General features: G+C 43.5%; 1 long non-coding RNA gene across 1 annotated transcript; it reads left to right on the top strand.

Moving 5' to 3' along the window:
* The first annotated feature begins 9,600 nt into the window (after positions 1–9,600).
* Positions 9,601–15,795, top strand: LOC134087364 (uncharacterized). Its single transcript, XR_009939820.1, has 4 exons — positions 9,601–9,722; positions 11,069–11,218; positions 12,786–12,899; positions 15,682–15,795. It is a non-coding gene; the product is annotated as an uncharacterized LOC134087364 (long non-coding RNA).
* The last annotated feature ends 2,860 nt before the right edge of the window (positions 15,796–18,655 follow it).

The following is an 18,655-nucleotide window of genomic DNA, read 5'->3' as shown; positions in this document are numbered from 1 at the left end:
TCTGAGTGTGTGTACAGTGCTGCCCAATCCTCCGTGTGTACGTTGCCCACTGCTCTGTGTGTGTGTGTGTGTGTGTGTGTGTGTGTGTGTGTGTGTGTGTGTGTGTGTGTGTGTGTGTGTGTGTGTGTACAGCTACCCCCAGATGACTAAGTAGTACAGGTGAAGTAAGTGAAGTACAGGACATTTTAGGAAAGGAAAGTTTGACCTGACTGACCTACAGTAAGTAGATTGACATCCAAAGGTGGAGCAGTCCTGATGCAGGGGAAACGTACAGCTGCCTTTGGGTCCAGAGCTCTTTCTGGAGCTGGACACAACCAAAGCCTCAACAGCGAAGGAGATCCTGGCCATCGTGATGAAGCACTGAACATGTTTCAGCAGGAAGTCTACGGGGTCAGAGTTCAACCCCACCACAAGTCACCTGACCACCTGAGGATACAGTCACATGACCACCTGAGGCTACAGTCACCTGACCACCTGAGGCTACAGTCACCGAGCACCTGATGCAGGGGAAACGTCCAGCTGTCCTTGCAGGCAGACATGCAGGCAGATTCTTCAACAAAAGAGGGAGCCTGCACATTAACATCAAGTAGGAGAAGACATCAGTAATGTCCACAGCACAGGGGGCAATAAAGACGTCAGGAACAGCACATTCATATGGACAGATGTTCAACTCCCAGTACACACACAGCAGATGCACACTAGTACACTAACAGGTTCAGCTCACCCAACCACATGTCCTGTCCAGTCCTGCGTCCTTCCAGCAGGAACGGCTCCCACTGCAGGACCACCTGCTCACCTGTCTGGAGAAACTGGGCAAATGATCTGTGTCTGGGTCACACCCCTGTCTAGGGTTAGGAGCAACAACAGAAGAGAGAGCCTGCACTGTGGGCAAAGACACATTGAAACAAAGTCTGTGAATGTGTTTGGAGAGTTTATTTGAAAGAAAACATGTCTACACACTTCTCTGCTAAATCTTTGTGTCTGTGTGAGTCAGTGGTCAGTGTGTCTGTCTTTATCAATATTTCAACATACAATTCTTAACATTTGCATAATTGTGTGTGTGTGTGTGTGTGTGTGTGTGTGTGTGTGTGTGTGTGCACGTGTGTGTGTGTGTGTGTGTGTGTGTGTGTGTGTGTGTGCACATGCGTGCATGCGTGCGTAATCAAAACCAATCAAAGCGCTAAGCCTCGGACAGCAAGGACGCTGGACAACCTGGGAGGGAGTGATCAACAGGACTATAAGCTGGGCTGACATGTGGAAGGTCCCCCAAGCAAGGTTGAGCTTCCTCATGAGGTCCACCTATGATACTCTCCCAAGCCCCAGCAACCTGTGCGTATGGTACGGCTCAGAGGAAAAGTGCCCACTCTGTAATGGCCCAAAGCCAAGCCTGCAGCATATCCTATCCAGCTGCAGAACAGCTGTGGCACAGGGCCGGTACAGGTGGCGTCATGAGCGCGTCCTGCGGAAGCTGCCGGAGATCCTGGAGACACGTAGGCTGGAAGAGCATCCAACAGCAACAACAAAGCGGCTGATCCACTTCACTGGAGAGGGAGGAGTGGCACAGAAAGTCCCACGGGAGAAGAGCTCAGCCCGTTAGAACATCTGGATGGGACTGGAACCTCAGAGTGGACCTGGAGCGGCTGCTCAAGTCTCCAACTGAGATCAGCACAACCAACCTGCCACCCGACATCATCCTGTGCTCCACCACAGCTCGGGCTGTGATTATGGCGGAGCTCACTGTCCCGTGGGAGGGATGGAGGGATGGAGGGATGGAGGGATGGAGGCAGCCTTTGAGAGGAAGAAAGAGCACTACTCAGACCTAACAGCTGAGTGCAGAGAAGCAGGGTGCTCAGCTGTCAGCTCCCCTGTAGAGGTCGGCTGCAGAGGGTTTGTGGGATCATCTCTGCAGCGCTTCTTGAAGAGTGTGGGAGTGACTGGTCTCCCACTCCAAAAGGCCCTCAAAGAAGTGGCTGAGGAGGCAGAGCAAGGGAGCTTGTGGCTTTGGCTCAGAAGAAAGGAGCAAATGTGGGGAAGGCGCGGATCCTAGGCTCAGCTGCAGGGGGCGCTAGGGAGACGTCCCTGCCGTTGCTCCAGCAACACCAGATGTTCCGGGATTAAAGGAGCCAAACATCAATGAAGGGGGAGGGAATCCCGGCTGATGATCCTGCGGCTCCCCCAATGGCACCGTCGGAGGTGCCACAAGCAGCAGTGCTGAGCAGGTGTTCCCTCACCTGTGCTTCCATTTACGCACTCCTCTATGGCACTGAACTAAACATCTTTGGTGTTTGGAGAAAATAAGCCATTTGAGCTTCTTGAGCTTTGGGAAACAACTATCAACATATATTTCATAGAGATTAATCAACTTTGAAAAGCATGCAATGCAGCCCTAGTATGTTCTCTCTCACTTTGTTTAAGTATGTGTGTGTGTGTGTGTGTGTGTGTTTGTGTTTCCTCTTGCTTATGTGATGTGTGTAACATCATCCTCTGTGTAGCATCATCCCTCCTTCTTCTGTTTCTATTTCTGTTTCATCCCTCCATTTTCTTCCTCCTCTTTCACACATTCATATTCTCTCCCACTCTCATGATGATGATCCCTCTGATCATTAACATGACGTGTGAAGTATACAGTATTGCAGTATGAGACTTTTCCACATTCTGTGATAGATAATCTTGTGAGGAAGAGAAGAGAAGACAGATGGAGTCATTGGATTTTTTGTAATAGATTAAATATGTGATTGGTTAAAATGTTTTTATATCAACAACAACAGCATTTAATTTGTAAAGAAAAAATATACAAATAAACTAAACTGGAACACAAAAATGTTTTGTGATTCCTCTTCACCTTGAGCTGAAATACACATCCGTTACTGTGAGAAAGAGTGCAGTGCAGTGCTATCTCCTGAGAGGACTCAAAGGCACGGCATTGTGGAGGAGTTGATCAGTGTGAGCGTGTGCGGCTAGAAGCTGTTCTTCAGCCTGCTGCTCCTTGATGCTCCCGGATGCTACGCAGCCTACTGCCTGAGGGGAGGTGGGAGAACAGTCCGTGTGCAGGGTGGGTGGAGTCTCTCATGATGCAGGTCGCTCTGCCCCTGCGTCGGCTGCTGGAAATGTCTGAGTGGGCTGCTACAGTAGGTGGCATCCGATGGGCCGTTGTGCAGACCTTAGCACCCTCTGCAGCATCTTCTTCTGTGCCACTGTGCAGCTGCCATAGCACACAGTGCTGCAGGAGGTCAGGTGTGTGTGTGTGTGTGTGTGTGTGTGTGTGTGTGTGTGTGTGTGTGTGTGTGTGTGTGTGTGTGTGTGTGTGTGTGTGTGTGTGTGTGTGTGTGTGTGTGTGCGCCACTGTGCAGCTGCCATAGCACACAGTGCTGCAGGGTGTGTGTGTGTGTGTGTGTGTGTGTGTGTGTGCCACTGTGCAGCTGCCATAGCACACAGTGCTGCAGGGTGTGTGTGTGTGTGTGTGTGTGTGTGTGTGTGTGTGTGCCACTGTGCAGCTGCCATAGCACACAGTGCTGCAGCAGGTCAGGGTGCTCTCCACCACACACCTGTAGAAGGAGCTGAGGATGCAGGCCAGCAGGTGTGCGCTATCACCTGTGTGTGTGTGTGTGTGTGTGTGTGTGTGTGTGTGTGTGTGTGTGTGTGTGTGTGTGCAGGCCAGCATGTGTGCACTATCACCTAGCAGCACAGCAGGCTTTTCTATGGGCATGTGAAGAAGTGAGTGGCAGCCATCAACCAAAGCACTTTGGGTGCTCAGAGGAACAGAGATGCACTCGCTTTACACAACAGATGCACTACATGAATGTGTGTGTGTGTGTGTGTGTGTGAGAGAGAGAGAGAGTGCTCAGAAGTTTGGGTTACATCATCATAATTTGGAAAACATTCCAATGTCCTTCCAAGAACAGATGATGAGTTGGTTCTGAGTGTGAGTGTTTGTGTATGAGAGAGAGAGACCACTACTCCTAGTGTGTGTGTGTGTGTGTGTGTGTGAGAGAGAGAGTGCTGTGTGTGAGAGAACCCACTACTCTTAGTGTGTGTGTGCGTGCATGCGTGTGTGTGTGTGTGTGTGTGTGAGAGAGAGAGCCCACGACTCCTAGTGTGTGTGTGTGTGTGTGTGTGAGAGAGAGAGTGTGTGTGTGTGTGTGTGTGTGTGAGCCCACACTACTCTTAGTGTGTGTGTGTGTGTGTGTGTGAGCCCACTGCTCCTAGTGTGTGTGTGCGTGTGTGTCCATGTGTGTGTGCGTGCTTACTGTGTGTGTGTGTGTGTGTGTGTGTCTCTGTGTGAGCCCACTACTCAGAGCTCATGGGTAATCATCATTGTTCATATCAGCCCATGTACAGCGTCGAGAGTGCCTCATGCAATGAAACATTTACAAATGAAACTATAAATAATTTTGTTTCTATCTTGTAAAGAACACATCACAACCAGTATGGTTTTATCTTTCTTCTTCCCTGAGGCCTAAACCTGACCACATAGTGTGCACGTTTTTTTTTCTGCAGGGTGTTGAGCTGGGGAGTAGCGCTCATTGACCTTTGACCCCTTAACCCAGAACATCTCCTGGTGGAGGGCCAGTGAACAGGGATGTCTCCCTGACAACACCCCCTGCAGCAGAACCTGATTGGATGTTACTCCCCAAGCCTTGTGTGCTGGTTTCAGTGGCTTTGTTCTCTCAGCTTCCTCAGAGAGCTGTTTGGTGGATGTGCTCAGTGTGTCTCCACGTAGTCCCAGGTCCTTGAGCAGGCGTGATGTTGATCTGCCCACAAAGCCTCTGGCTCCCACCTCCACCGGCTACAGCCTCACACTCACTCCATCCACTTTCTCTGCACTCCGCCACCAGGTCTGCATACTTGGCCTTCTTTCTCTCGTAGGCAGCTTCCAGTCCCTCCTCCCATGGCACTGTCAGCTCCATCAGTATTGCTGCCTTCACAGCTGCAGACCACAGCAGCACGTCTGGTCTTAAGGTGCTGCTACATATCTCCTGTGGGAACTGGAGCTGCCTACCCAGGTCTACTTCCATCTTCCACACCGCCCCTGGTGTTAGTAGCTTGGCGGGTGGTCTCTTGCTGGTCTGCATTGCGGGTTCCCCTGCCTGAGGAAGTGAATCCTGCGTGGGCTCTCTGATGGACTCTGGTTGTTTGCCTCCTGCCCACTTTTCTCCAGCACCTCTGCCAGCTTCCTGAGCACTTGGTGGTGTGTCCATCTGAGCCGACCCTGTCAGTGCTGTTCTGCAGCCCCACAGAACATGCTGGAGTGAGTGAGGCATTGATGGGCCCGCAGAGGTCACAGGGTTGCTCTGCTCCAAGCCATTGGTGGAGGTGTTGAGGGTTCGGGAGGGTGTCGTGTGTTGCCCTGATGAGGAAACTGAGCCGAGCCTGTGGCAGCTTCCAGAACTCTGCCCAGCTGATCGCTCGGCTCGCCACACCCTCCCAAGTTGTCCAGCGCCCCTGCTGCCCCAGACCTCACTCTGAGCTCCATGTCACAATGCAGAGCTGGACCAAGTACACAACTCCTTTACTGAAGTGAAATAGAGATGCACCTTCACTAATATTACTCCAATACAAGTACACAACTCCTTTACTGAAGTGAAATAGAGATGCACCTTCACTATATTACTCCAATACACAACTCCTTTACTGAAGTGAAATAGAGATACACCTTCACTAATATTACTCCAATACAAGTACACAACTCCTTTACTGAAGTGGAATAGAGATACACCTTCACTAATATCACTACAATACAAGTACACAACTCCTTTACTGAAGTAAAATAGAGATACACCTTTACTAATATTACTACAATACAAGTACACAACTCCTTAACTGAAGTGAATAGAGATACACCTTCACTAATATTACTACAATACAAGTACTCAAAAAATATACAAAAGAAATAGAAAAAAATGTCCTATCAAGAACACACAAACAATAAATCTCAGACAACGACTTTCAGAACAGAGCAATTATTTTTGTCCTATTGGTCAAAGATCATAGAGCGCTACGCGCAAGATAGATCACTGGCCGGATAATACGTTGAATATGTTGAAGTACGTTCTAACCATTGTTCTAGATTCATGGGCGCCATTTTAGTAAGCTCAGGTGTCGTCACAGACGCTGGCAACAGTGGGAATCCTATGGCGCTGACCCTAAAATATTAACAATATTTATTCTGTAAAGCTATTTGTTCCAATTACGAGAAACCGGTCAGACAACACCATGTCTAGACTCGTTAAATATATTGCATAAATACGATATATAATATTTCCGAGGGTATAAATTAGGCTAGGCTGCAACATCCATTCAGCATACGTTCAATAGCGGTATTGCTGGCAACATAACAAATTTAACAGCTCCATAACTAATTTGTCCATTAGAAGCACACATACATTATAAATGTTCACCCTTTCACCAAGTGAACTATTAAATGTAGGCCTAGTGTAACAACCACGAGGTGCCGCTTTCGACCACAACATCGGAAATCCTTAAATAAACAGTCTGATAGACTATCATACAGCCTATGGATAGAACTGCCATACTAAACATGCCTTAACTTTGTCAAACTATTTTATGTCCCAACTGTAGCCTATGTGGCCACGACCAGCTCTCTCTATGGCTCTGGCCACGACACTTTGCGCTCACATTTACTATGAACGACACAGCACAGCAGCCAATTATGAAAAAGACGGATACCGTTAGATCAAGTTTAATACACTAGGCCAGGGGTCGGCAATTAAGTTTGGCCTCGGGCCAGATATTTTCCGAGCCATAACATAGCGGGCCACAAGTTCACAACCAAAACAATGGCTAATTTAATTAATTAATATCGGAGGAGGTAAAAATGATAGGCGCTCTTGAAATGACAGAGCAGAGACATTCAAGAAGGCTGATGTAGGCTATGTTAAATTTGTCGACTGGTCATCGGGGGCGCTATTATATTCCTGTGTCTTTAAAAAATAATTAAAAAAACACAAGAAAAAAAACATTTCCACGCGTTGCTGTTAGCTGTCAAAAAATGGCACTATGAAAAAATCTGAAGAGAAAAGTTAACAGCGAAAACAGGATCTTTAATGATGAATGGACAGAGAACTATGCCTTCATCCTCCCTAATTGTATTAATGCAAAGCCCACATGCCTGATCTGTATGGAGCTAGATAGATCTGTAACAACTACAGACTTTGCATGCAGAGTCTCTCTGCATGCAAAGAGTACAAGACGGCGCCACGAAACTAAGGATGCTAATTTAAAGGTTGCGTTCCTAAATAACACGCACGCTATGTTTGAAACTCGTGTTTTACTTTTCACAGTTCTATGTGCATAAATTGCCTGTTTGATGAAGTCGTGTTTTAATTATCACCATAAGCCTATGTCCGTTGTTTGAATGACAACATGTGTTTTAGGGACTAGCTTGGAATTTGAGAACCAGCGCTGTCCACTGACTTCATTTGTTTTTGCATGTTGTGCGTTCACGCTGCACCTCGCTGCGTGCTTCTTCACTCGTATTCAGATGAAACAAATATCTAAGCATTTAGATTGATTGAAATTCTTCTGTTCTGGAAAGTTACGTTTCAAAATAAAGAGCATGTTTGAGACTGGCAGTCCGATTTTTAAAAAGTTTATTTATTTTTTTTTTTTCATTCTCTGGTTCAAAAGATCTCACGGGCCAGATGTTTTTGCTTGCGGGCCGCATTTGGCCCGCGGGCCGCCTATTGCCGACCACTGCACTAGGCTAATAGCTCGTGGCTATAGTAAGCTACAATTGTCTGTCAATGTTGCAGTTGAGAGAAATAAGACAGAATATGGGCTACAATGAACCTATTCGCTCAGGTCAGTTGACAACGAAAGATATTAGGTGCAATAAAAAACATGCAACCGTATCGGTCTTCTATGGCTTCTTGCAAACGACCATGGCTACATGGACCAAGCTAACACTTCACACTGCACAACAAGCTTTCACACTGGAGGCGGCGTGTTTAACGATATGAGCTGCTTCATGTTAATAAAGAAGATAGTCTGTAGCCTACCTGTCGTTGTTCAACTCTCCTGAGACTTTGGAGATTACTGGAAAGAACTAGCCTCACAGAATCCAAATCTCTGAAATCGCCATCTAGTGAAAGTAACGTTATGGAACAGCTGACAGCTTGGGTGAAGGAAACTAAACTGTTTACGGGGGAAATTGTTTATGGGCGAAGCTGTCCATGAAGAAAAGAGCAGCAGCAAACAATCTGGACTTTCATTAGAGTAAGGGTAGAAAAAAAAGAAAATAAATGATAATAACGTTGCTAAGTTAGTTTGCCTGCTAGCTAGCTTAACAGTATCTCCCAGTGGGAATTGATGTGATTTATTTACCAGCGCAATAAGGCTACTATCGGATTAAATAAATGCCTAAATAGCCTATATCCTTATTCATTGGAATGGTGAAAAATAATAACTTTCACACGGCCCGATCTTGAAGCTCATTACCGAGTAGGCTTAGGCTAAAAAAAAAAAAAAAAAAAAAACAGCTGGCAACGGCAAAAACAGCTGTTTAGGTGGGTTTATATGATTGGAACTCTGTCTGAAATGTTGCGCTGAGCTTACTAAAATGGCGCCCTGTCGAACTTAGAGCGTAGGCTACTTCATTGTTTGACGTAACTGATCCATCTTGCGCGTAGCGCTCTATGATCTTTGCTATTGGTTACATATTTAGTTGGAACCATCATGAAAGGTTTTGAGAGTTTTGATGGAGATGACATTTTAAAGTCTGTTGAGATATGACTGTAAGGATAAGAGCAGGTCTGAAGTGGCTGGTAATTTACTGTACGTAGTCAAATATGATATGTGTGTGTGTGTGTGTGTGTGTGTGTGTGTGTGTGTGTGTGTGTGTGTGTGTGTGTGTGTGTGTGTGAGTGATATATATATTTATATATTTGGAGACTGTGACAGTTACAGTAAAGGAAGGTCATGAGAGGAATTGCAGTACCACTTTATGACCACAAGAGTGTAGTGTTGACCATTTTATAAGCACAGTTCTGAGAACATGTACAGTATGCATGAAATTATCACACTATTACAATACAACCTATACAAACCAACACTGGCGTTCAATTTCAACACAAATTTAAGCAAGTCAAAGACATTTACAGAAAATTAAAATACATCCCAAGCTGACAACCCTCGACAGGAGGGGACATGAAACTCAGAGCTACGTGACTACATGCACAGACTATGTGACATATGCTCACTATGAAAGTCAGTCATAGAACCGCAGACAATTTCATTAGTGGACACCCACAATCAGATCCAAGGTTAGAATCCAGTTTTTGTACACATTTACAAGGTGTGTGTGTGTGTGTGTGTGTGTGTGTGTGTGTGTGTGTGTGTGTGTGTGTGTGTGTGTGTGTGTGTGGGCGCGCGTGCATGTGCATAATGTGTGTTTGTGCGTGTGTGCGTGCGTGCGTGAGTGTGTGTGTGTCTCCTCTAACTTGCAGCCACGTGACTACAGTATGTGAACCTACAGTATGCACACATAGGCTACAGGTTGATAACACAGACAATGCTACTACCAATACTGTCGCTTGTTTTTCTAACTCTAGAGTGGCATTCCTGCCCAAAAATCACAATGAGTTTTATTCCAATCGACCAACTCCTCTGGCGTTTGCCCACGTGATGAACGCGGAACAAGTGAAATCGAAAGTACATCTAAGGGACCGGTGTTCGGGCAAGAACATTTCGGACGTTTTGTGAAGGTAAGTAGCCTAGATAAAGTGAGTTAAATGTACAGTAAGGTTGTGATCGATTACAGAGAATCGTGCATTGATGTCGGTTTCGTGGCCTGGAGATAGAGAGGGACACCTGTCGGAGACGTCATGGATTTGTTCGTTGACTAGGCTCAGGTCTACATTTCATAACGTGAACACTTTTCAGACTCTGAATTTAGCCTGGGCCAATTTGCGTTGCGACTTCAGTCAAATAGGTCCAGCTTAGTAAAGTAGTCAGTCAAATGGATCAACCGAAACGAATCCTAGATGTAAATAGATTATGTATCTATAAGCACTTAGGCCTAGACAGGTAGGCTAGGTAGAAACGGCCTACCGAACGACGACACGATCAGCCATGAAGAATGCTGTAGTTGGCTATCCTACTTTATTGACATGTAGGCCTATCATGTAGGCCATAGGCCTGGCTTCTTGTTATGCCTACCCTATGTCTGAAATAAGGCATCATGACATCTCGGAATGAGCATCAGAGAAATCTTTAAATTAACTCTTCCTTGTTTAATTGTAAGGCTCAAAGGTATACCGACAGGCTTCCCCTACTGGTAAAGGATCACTGCCTTTTGTCGAAGTTGTCCATTCAAAAGCACTGCCTTCACCTCAGACCTAATCAGTCAGTCCTAATCTACATGTAATTGTAGCCCATCAGCCTACTGTCAGTATTTATGCAGCAGTGTCATAACCTATTCGTCACTTCTATAGAATAAAGTCGAATGATTACAATTATGTTCCGCGTTGTGTAAAACCTCATTGGTACTTGACCTTAATAAATGAGCCTAGCTAAATTTCACAGCTTCTATTCTTGAGGGAAAGGCTTAAGCATTGATTCACATCCCTGTGATTGTAATATACTAGAGTGTAATAGAGTGATGGGGTTATTATTATAGTTAACAGGGTATTTTGTTTAAAGATGTTGAGTGGCATTATAACAACTCATTTATTTGTTTAATTTAACATAATTTACACACTTTTTGTGACATATGGGGAAAAATACCTTTAATGCCTGAGCTGGATAAATCATGACATAGTTTATTACCTATATTTCTGAAATAAATATTCAAAAGAAAATTTTAAACGAGAGCATATTTTTTATGTCGTCTATCTGCCTAAATTGTCCAAAATGTCCTTTCAGCTGATTGGTCCACATAGCTGCTAAAAGTAAGCACTTCATCAGGAACCTCTCATCAGAAACATTTTCCTCATCTCTCTTTTTAGAGAGGGACACTCATCTTTCTCTCTCTCTCCCTCTCTCTCTCTCTCTCTCTCTCACACACACACATACACGCCCTCTATGTTTTTTTTTCTTATTGATTGATTAGGATGGATTCTCCTCAAGAGGGAGAGGATGCTGTTGGTGGAAATCAGACAGGCAGAGCAGCATGTGCCGTGTCCAGCCACGTGTCCCTGAAGGATGACGAGTCCGTTACTGATGGACATCAGGGGGTCAGCACTGGAAGATCTTATCCAAGGTGATTTGTTTCCTCTATCATCAAGAGTTTCCCAAATCCAAGACATCAATGGGCCTTGTTGGAGTTTGTTTTGATATTATGTACTGTATATAAACTTATAAATTCACTTGAATGATGAGTATTGATAAAGTGATGTCAATGCATGACAATGACAGGATGATATTGAAGGTCATGAAATATGGTTTAAAATGGTGGTGAATTATGGTTTATAATTACATAATTCTAAGTGTTGATTGGTGTTGTGTTCTGTCTGAGCGTGACGTCTGATCCTCTGATTGATTGATTATAGGGCAGGGTCGCCTATATAGCCAGGTAAAGTGGCAAACAATTTTTAACCGTGTGAATGCAAAAGTGATATCCTTTTTTTTGCGCTTTGAGTTAAAGGACAAAATATATATATTCTAAGAAACGTGTTGTCCGGATATATCCGCTCTCAGAAGCAGCCGCTGTAAAGCTGTTATCATTCCACCTGGTATGCATGCTCTCCCACCGTGGACCCTGCATACCCACGGATGTCGATGAAAACACCAGGGGTGTTGAGGTGCATGATCACAAATGTATATTTTAAAAGTCACTGAAAACACCACCGGCCAAGAAAAACCTGGTCTCAAGTGAAAGATGCAATATTACACTGTTTACCCATGTTATACAGTATATTACAGCATCGCACTATTGCACATTCAAAGAGTGAATTTTCAAGAAGTCCAGTAACCTGCTCAGTGGGGAGACCCTGCAAACACAATGCTGGGGTGCGTGGATGAATGTCCTTAGGGGGTGTGTGTGTGTCAGTAGTCAGCCTTCTCAACCTAACCAAGTAACTTCAAGTGCTATTCCCAAACCTCAAGCAATAGAGTTTAGACCTATAGGTCATATAACATTTCTAGAATAATCACTAGACCTAATGACGAGTAGCTCAGTAAAATAGGGCTGATACTTTAGCACCTTTTCTAGAATAATCACTAGACCTACAGTCAATGACGAGTGCTCAGTAAAATAATGCTGATACGTTATCAACTTTCATCAGCCTGCTGCTATTTCATGATCCCACACAGGCCATGTGGAGCCCGCTGCAGCCTGCAGCCAGTGTTGTAAAAATTAAATGCTTTGTGTTGGTGGGCATTGAAAGCGCTATTAAATTGTAATATCACTGGGTATTAACGTAGACAAACCACAAACCATCTTTCTCTTCTGGTTTAACAATGGAGTATTCCTCACTTAAGTACAGGATGAACAAAGAAAATAGTGGCTGTAAAAACAAAACATTGTGATTGGCTCTCCACCCGGCATCCTTATCAAACACACCTACTCACGCCTATGTGTGATTAGCATGAGAGGAGAGATATCCTGTGGCCCAAGGACACATTCTGAAATAGCACTTATAGAAGGTTCTAAACAACGCCAGCCACTTGTGTCCAGACCCGCATACAACGTGTGTGTGTGTGTGTGTGTGTGTGTGTCTTTGTGTGTTTGAAGGAGAGGGTATGTGGACATACACTTTTGTCAGTATTGTTACTGTAAGATGTATAATCTCAATCTATCATGTATTTTTGTCTCTATTTGTATCCAGACCACAGACACACAGACCAGTGTCTCCAGTGCCCAGCTGTTTGTCCATGAAGAGTGACTGGTCCATGGATCTCCCTCGCAATTTCAGTAGTGAACCACCACAGTCTGATCCAAAGTGAGATTTCAGCTTTTGAATCAATATACAAGAGTAGACCTGTGTGTGTGTGTGTGTGTGTGTGTGTGTGTGTGTCTGTGTCTGTGTCTGTGTCTGTGTGTGTGTGTGTGTGTGTGTGTGTGTGTGTGTGTGTGTGTGTGAGAGAGAGAGAGAGAAAAGGAGAGATAACAGACGTAAAGTTAACCTTAATTATTGTGAAGCTGTATTGGATCAGTGCTTTATTTGTGTATGTTTCATTGAGTTTGTGTGTGTTTGAAGGAGAGGGTGTGTAGACATACACTTTTTGTCAAAGATCCTTCATTACTGACAAGATAGAGCAACATAATGCATCTCTATGGAAGCAAAATTCGAACAGTTCCTGTCTGCTTAAAGAGGCATGTCGCAAAGACGTCATAGTGGGATATCGATCTCTGTCAGATTGGCAAGCAGTTCAGTTCAAATGTATTGTAACGTCACTTGCTAGGTCTGCTTAAAGGAATAGTTCGGAGTTTTGGACATAGGACCTCATTTCCAACTTTGCTGAGGTGATATAGGTCGGTGGAGACAGTTGTTATCATGTTAACCCCTTCCTTAAATTGCAGCATTCCCCTTTGCTAAGCTGGTTCTGAGCTAACGCATTTCAACGGTAACATCCAAAACAGTCTTACTCACTCCACAGCACACCTGAGACAAGTCAAGTCAGACTATCGATGTGTACATGTCCGTGTTGATAGAATAATTTTAGAAATAAAACTAACCTTGCAACTCAATGATTTATTACATTTTGAGGGACTAGTTTCTCAATATCAATCCGCTACTGCCATACAGGGAACAAAGTATAGGCTATTGCAATGCGATGCAAGGTTCGTTTTATTTCTAACATTGTTCTATCAACACAGACATGTGCATTGATAGTCTGACTATATAATTTATTTGTTTCGGGTGTTCTGTGGTGGATTAAGACTGTTTTCAGTGGCAGGCTGGATGTTACCGTTGGCTTGCGTTATCTCGGCACCAGATTAGCACCAAATGAACGCTGCAATTTAAGGAAGGGCAGAAATTCACTGAAAATGGTCTCCACCGACCTATATCACCCCGACTAAGTTGGAAATGAGGTCCTATATCCAAATTTTCGAACTATTCCTTTAAAGGGGGATTTTGCCCCCCTCCCATTTGCGAAAACAGAACGCGGAAATGGTCGAACTTTTGCGGCCTCTCGCTCTGCTTTAACCCTCTCTGCTTTTCTTAGTATTGTTGAGATGTATCGCCTCAATCTATTTAAGCAATAAGGCCTTTCTATATCGTGGATAAAGCACAGCTGAGTGCCGTTAAACAACCCTTAGTTGTGCTTAATATAGGCCCTTTCCGAAACGGATCCCTACTCACTTCGACTCGGTTAGCGAGTGAACTTCACTCCACTCCACTCGTGGGTGTGGAGAACACTCGCATTGAAGGGTTAGGGGGTTAAAACAGCACTACATTCGGATGCGCTTGAAGGGAGAAGGAAATTGACGTCATATTAGTTTTCATAGAAATTATGAAGGCAATATACTGTATATTAAATCGCCAATTAAGATGTTCTGGACACCCCTGTGTATTAGGATATACATCCCTCTTCTCTCCTTTCATTACTATGAGTGAGGAGTTGCATTTTATGCTTTATTTAACATCAAATTATAAAAGTGCTGTAAATGCGACCTGCACATGTGTTTAACTATTACAGCCTACTTCTGTACGATCTTGCACATTTTACTGAGTATCAAACTAAACATGAGTTGTTACAATGTAGCTTAAATCACGCTTTTGTCTGTAAATTCTGTCATACGGACCAAAAACAACTGGCAGGGAGATACACGAGCTGCATGAACACTTGAAAACGGTTGCACCTGCGTTTCAAGACAGCATCCATGCTGACTTGCTCCTGGAGGCGTGGTAGCCCCTCTCCCTAGGCACTTCACTCGACTCAAAAATCGTTTCGGATGATACTTAATGTGGCGGACCCTCGCATGAACGCGCAAACAAAGTGGAAGTGTGTAGGACTAGGGTTTAGGGGCACGTTTCGGAAAGGGCCATAGAACGGCCTGAAGGGGCTTATTGCTATAAAACGGCTACCACTTAGGTCAGGACATTAAAAATGAATACAAAATAAACAAACAATCATGAAATGTAAAAGCTATTTCATCTACAAATGTCCATTGTTCCAAAGATCCTTCATTACTCCGCTTCAACCCTCTCTGATTGTTCCGCAGAGAATAGAATAATTCCACCGCTAGTAGATTCTTATCGGAAATGTTGCTCAGCAACTGTATTATTTTGTATCTTGTTAACCGTTATGCCATCTAAGCGAATTACTGTATATTGATGCAAAACACTACAGTACAAGACGCTCATTTGACGCTCATAGACGCTCTTTTGAAATGTCATGTGTGAATTGTCTTTTGAAATAGTAGTACTTTGATGTTAAGTTGTATCATATTGAACAGGTGAGTTTTGTTGAATGAACAAATGATCTAAGTTGTATGTGTATTGTATCCAAGCAATTGAGAAAAGGGTTAGAGTTTTGAAAAATGTGCATTTTGATCATTGGTTGTGAGTTTTGTGTCTAGAGTTGTGAAAAATGACATCAAGGTTCTGAAAATAGTAGCAAAGTGATTGTAAAAAACTGTAATATAGAAAGAAATGGGGTCTCAACAGTGTTATATCGGGAGAATATACAACAGCATTGAACTTGATTCAACCAGTCATCAAGGATCATCAGAACTATCCATTTTATAGCATGTATTTTATCTCCTTGTGTATCCAGACCACAGACACACAGACCAGTGTCTCCAGTGCCCAGCTGTGTGTCCATGAAGAGTGACTGGTCCATAGATCTCCCTCGCAATTTCAATACTGAACCACCACAATCTGATCCAAAGTAAGATTTCAGGTTTTGTATCAATATATCAGAGTCGACAGGTGTGTGTGTGTGTGTGTGTGTGTGTGTGTGTGTGTGTGTGTGTGTGTGTGTGTGTGTGTGTGTGTGTGTGTGTGTGTGTGTGTGTGTGTGTGTGTGTGAAGGAGAGAGAACAGACATGTGAAGCTGAATCGTCTCAACCTATCATGTATTTTGTCTGTTTTTGTATCCAGACCACAGACACACAGACCAGTGTCTCCAGTGCCCAGCTGTGTGTCCATGAAGAGTGACTGGTCCATAGATCTCCCTCGCAATTTCAATACTGAACCACCACAATCTGATCCAAAGTAAGATTTCAGGTTTTTTTTCTTATTGAGATAAGTAGAAATACTCTCCGAAAAAGCAATGAAGAGAAAAGAAAATCCATCATGGACTGAACAGCAGACCTCACAAGTGTGAAAAATAAATTTGGATCTCATATTCAGAGCACTCTAACACCTTGTGGGAATATACAAAGATTTTTTTTATATTTTTTTCTATAATCTGCATTACCTCTTCTTTTTAAAAACACCAATTTGACTTGTCTTACACAAATCTTTCTTTTTCATTTCCCACCCTGAACAAGGGCAAAATGCACCATAGAGATCTATTGAGAGATTTGTTTTGTATAGAGTAACCACTAGGTGCCACTAAAATCACTGAATCACTGAAATTGCCGGGTGGGGACAAAACATATTGATCTCAATGGTGCATTTTGTCCATGTTTAGGGTGGAAAATGAAAAAGAAAGATTTGCATAAGACAAGTCAAATTGGTGTTTTTAAAAAGAAGAGGTGATGCAGATTAACGAAAAAAATATTTTAAAAATCTTTGTATATTCCCACAAGGTGTTAGGGTGCTCTGAATATGAGATCCAAAATTATTTTTCAAACTTGTGAGGTCTGCTGTTCAGTCCCTGATGGATTTTCTTTTCTCTTCATTGCTTTTTCGGAAAGTGTTTCTACTGATCTCAATAAGAGAAAAAAAATCAAGAGCCTATGTTGAGTAAAAATATGTCTTCTCTAAGCCTAAACAGAGCCCAGCCAAGAACTCCAATAAAAATTTGATCAACTTTGAGGGACTGCTATGACCATGCAGGATCATCCAGACTACTCGTGGTGATTTTACTGCATACTATCCCTATTTATGCACCAGCCTGCAAAATTTGAGCCTCCTACAGATTCTAGTTCTTGAGCAATGAGCTTGTGAACTTTGACAAAAAAAAGAGGTAGAACAAATTTGACACCCCCCTCCCCCTGTAAAACTGGCTGTTACTTGAAAAGTATTGATCTTAGCACGAAAACATTTTACAGAGTGTCTCCTGGGTAACATAGGCACACATGGTATTTTTTTCAGATTTTTTTGAGACGCAAGTGCGTGGGCTCTGGTTGATTTGGCGTGGAATGACCCCTATTTAGTTTACGGCCTTCTTTCATTCTTTTCGAAATAGTTAAGAGGATAGCCTATTGTGGGCGAATACAGTATACTAGTCTACGATAGCCTAAATAAGTTGCTTTTAAATGTAGGCTTATCACTTGACGTGGCACATAGCCTAATTATCTGGTTACCTGGATTTAGCAAGTCCATACACTTTGTTCATCCTATTATAGGCTATGCTTTTAAAATTAAATGTGTAACAATTTGCCTCTTATTATAATCTACACACTGTCACGACGTACATGGTTACGGGCGGATATGAGCAACCGAAGGCCTCGGTTGACTTAAGATAAACGGGCAGAATGCCTGTTTACAAACTACGTCAAACATGCAATAATATAACAAATGAAAAAACACAAATGAAAGATGAATAGGCTACTCACTGTATTTTGTCACAAATTAAGCAATGAGTTCGTTCGTGGCCACCTAGCGCGCAACTTACACGCTGAGGTGAAGGCCCGACACATACTAATTAACACAAAACTTCATAATGCACAAACAAACACCCACTCAAAGTTCAGTGTCCATACGTCCAAACAATAAACATAAGAAGCCGACAGTCAAAAACGACAACGAGATCTCCCAGACACGAAAAACAATGTTTATCTCACAGTTTGTTGAGTATCGTTCCAACACTGATGCGCAAGGCAATCTCAGCTTTCGCGTTCGTTAAAGGGCAAACCCATTCATTGTGCCCAAAACGCGCATCCATCTATCAGCTGACATACAATTTACTTAGATGGCATATGAAAAGTCAAGAAGAAGAAACATATTTTCATTTAAGCAACGTTTATGCAACCATGTAAAGGGAAGCATTGGGGGAGTCCGTTTAAGTTGTCAGACTAGCTGTGTGCGTTTTCAGGGAAGAAATGTGTTCTGAATAGCCTATGTGCAGATGTTCTTCCCAGTTCCAAAAATAGGTTAAGAAAAAGACTGAAATACATATGTTCAAAGCGGCATCTTACAGAGGGCCATTAAAACTTCAGCAATAGGGTTTTTTTTATCTCTTATGTTACTTATAATTCGCCCCCTTTATTTATTAATATAAACAAATTTCAGCGCGCGCTTTGCGCGCGCAACGGACCTCATTCTTGTCCCCCCCAATGCTTACTACGTTCCTACGCGCCTGGCACAAATCATATTTTTCTACCAACTGTCATTTGCACTTCTCTCGTCTGAATGTGTTCCTGAGTCTGTACTGTATGTGTGCAGTCACTGTTATTTGGCTGTTCTTCAGTGTTACTGTAGGTGCTGTGAATGATGAATCCCTGTTGTGTTTAGGAACATCCTGACTCAGGATCAGTCCAGGTGTGGAGTGTGTGAGCAGCTACTGAGGGACCCAGTCATCACCAGCTGTGGACACAGTTTCTGCAGGCAGTGCATCAGCAGCTACTGGAGCCAGTCTG

The sequence above is a fragment of the Sardina pilchardus genome, chromosome 1 (assembly GCF_963854185.1).
Source record: "Sardina pilchardus chromosome 1, fSarPil1.1, whole genome shotgun sequence".
Taxonomy (NCBI): Eukaryota; Metazoa; Chordata; class Actinopteri; order Clupeiformes; family Clupeidae; genus Sardina; species Sardina pilchardus.
This window is presented reverse-complemented; position numbering and strand designations above follow the sequence as displayed.